The 2,152-nt window shown below is 43.7% G+C and overlaps 1 pseudogene; it reads right to left on the bottom strand.

Moving 5' to 3' along the window:
- Positions 1 to 289: 289 nt before the first annotated feature.
- Positions 290 to 1,924, bottom strand: LOC144168091 (uncharacterized; annotated as a pseudogene).
- Between the last annotated feature and the right edge of the window lie 228 nt (positions 1,925 to 2,152).

Below are 2,152 nucleotides of genomic sequence, written 5' to 3'. Positions count from 1 at the left end.
CCAGGAGGTGAAGAAACTGTTTGAGGAACAAGAAAAAAGAATTGAGGAACTTGTTAAAGAGAATTTGAGTTGCTTTGAGAAAGTGTGAGTGAAAATATATAGCCTCTTGTTAATCTAATCTGTGTTGCGGGTGTAACTGCCTCAATTTTTAAACTTTCTGTGAAATGGCAATATATTTTGCGAAATTGGTGCAGTTAAACTTCATTGCAATATGTTTGGCCAAATTGTGGGCCTTTATAAGACTACTTTTATGACTAAAATAAAACTGCATATTTTTAAAGTGGCATCTTCAGTTTCCACGTACGTTGTAGTTGATCATGGTGGAGAGGTAGTCCTCCAGGCAGGGTGGGACAAGTTCAGAGTACTGCGAAACCAGGGATCCGTAGAGGGAGCCGTGGCAGTTTGCCAAAATGGTGCTGACCCTGTACATTCGTGCTAAGTTCTGCTTGTAGAGCTTCTGGTTTTTTTCTAAAATCCAGGAAAGCAAACAGCCCAGCGATTTTCCCAAACCCCCACTCAACCGCCTGCCTAACATGGCTCATTCTCTTGTTTCAAGCGACTTGCTGCTCGTTCAGATGCACTCCGCCGTATGGTTTCAGTAACAGCGACCTTAAAGGGTAGGCTGGATCTCCATAAAGGCAGTAGCTCCTCTCATAGACCAGCTTCTCAAGCTTGCCGTGCAGTTCGCTTTCCCGAAGAATACCTGAAAAAAGGGAAAATGAAGTAAAGGAAGTACTCCAGCTAAGTCATAAGAACCTGTTCGCGGGGTCGTGCAGTTGGTTTGAATTGGCTAAAATAATTGCATAGAATACAGGAACAGAAATAATACAACCGTTTATGGGCTGCATGCATTGCTCTGAGGAGTAGGCACTGTAAAGCTCATAGGCTGTAAAAAGTAATAACCGCGAACTACCAGTTACACAGAAAAAAAATAAAAAAAATGGGACTACAAGTGCGACAGCGTGCCATTATGAAATAACTCACCAAATTTTCTTCTAGCCCAGGGATATGAAAGGAAACTCAAGAATATTTGCAATAACTTAGAGAAGTATATAGGAAGTATAAATGAAACTAGAGGCATAATTTAGGGAAGGCGCAACAGTTATATGCTAATTTTTGGTACACGTGAGGGGCTCTTGCAGATATACGTTTTTTTTCTGCCAGGTAAGAGTACTTACCTGCGTCATGAAAACTTCCGGGAAAATATCCATCAAGCTCGCACATTATCCCGTTGGGACACATAATAGCTGTATATTTTAAGGCGTGGAAGCGCTTGTGACCGGAGAAAAAAGTCCTCTGATCTCTTGACGGGCGCCACATTGCAAGTGCAGTGCCGTCAATGAACGCCCAAGAATTCTTGAGCGGCGATCCCTTTGAATGCACCGCATGCAAGGCAAACTAAAGCATGTTATAATTACAAATCTAAAAAAAACGGTCAAAGTATTTCTTTTACCTGAGAAAAAGCTTTTATTGCGGTAAGGTCGAGCCACACATGGCTGTTAAAGTCATGAAACAGGTGTGCGAAACTGTCGTCGATGTGGGCCAACATTTTGTTCGTAACACTAGAAATCATTGAATAGTTCCGCTCAAACGAACGCTCCAGGTCGCAGAATCTGTTGGGGTAGGCCAGCCGGCGCAAAGTGAGGCACAGTGCCTCATGCCCAGGCACAGGGACCCTCTGTGCACTGTAAATGACCTCGGGGAGGAGTAGGGCACGTTCCAATCGCCTGGCGTCATTCTCAAAGCGAAAAAGGGTGCGGAACACACCATCGTCCATCGCGTTGCTGTCGAACAAGCCGCGAAAAGAAAATGGGACTCGTCGTTCGGCGGAGAACACTTCCGTACAGAGAAGATCTATGATCTCGTCCCATTTCAGTGCGACGAGAAGGAACAGGTCCTGGAGAATGCTGTGAGGCTGAGCCATCCTTATGATCACAAGCAAAACACGCTGCCCGAGATGTTAGCCCTTTTTTCTGACACCAAAACAGCCACACTTGTCTTGGCTATTCTAACTTGAACAGTTTTTTGTTTAATGAACTGTGACCCTAGTTTAGCTGCTGCGCCTACATTATATGCAAAGGAAAAAATGGAGATAATGTATTTTGCTTCATTTCAATGGATGAAAAAGCATTTCTGTATTTTCGTTTTGATG

The sequence above is a fragment of the Haemaphysalis longicornis genome, unplaced genomic scaffold (assembly GCF_048455015.1).
Source record: "Haemaphysalis longicornis isolate Haplotype H1 unplaced genomic scaffold, Haemaphysalis longicornis Haplotype H1 scaffold_2, whole genome shotgun sequence".
In the NCBI taxonomy this organism is placed as follows: Eukaryota; Metazoa; Arthropoda; class Arachnida; order Ixodida; family Ixodidae; genus Haemaphysalis; species Haemaphysalis longicornis.
The sequence above is the reverse complement of the archived record's forward strand: the minus strand, read 5'-3'. Positions and strand labels throughout refer to the sequence as shown.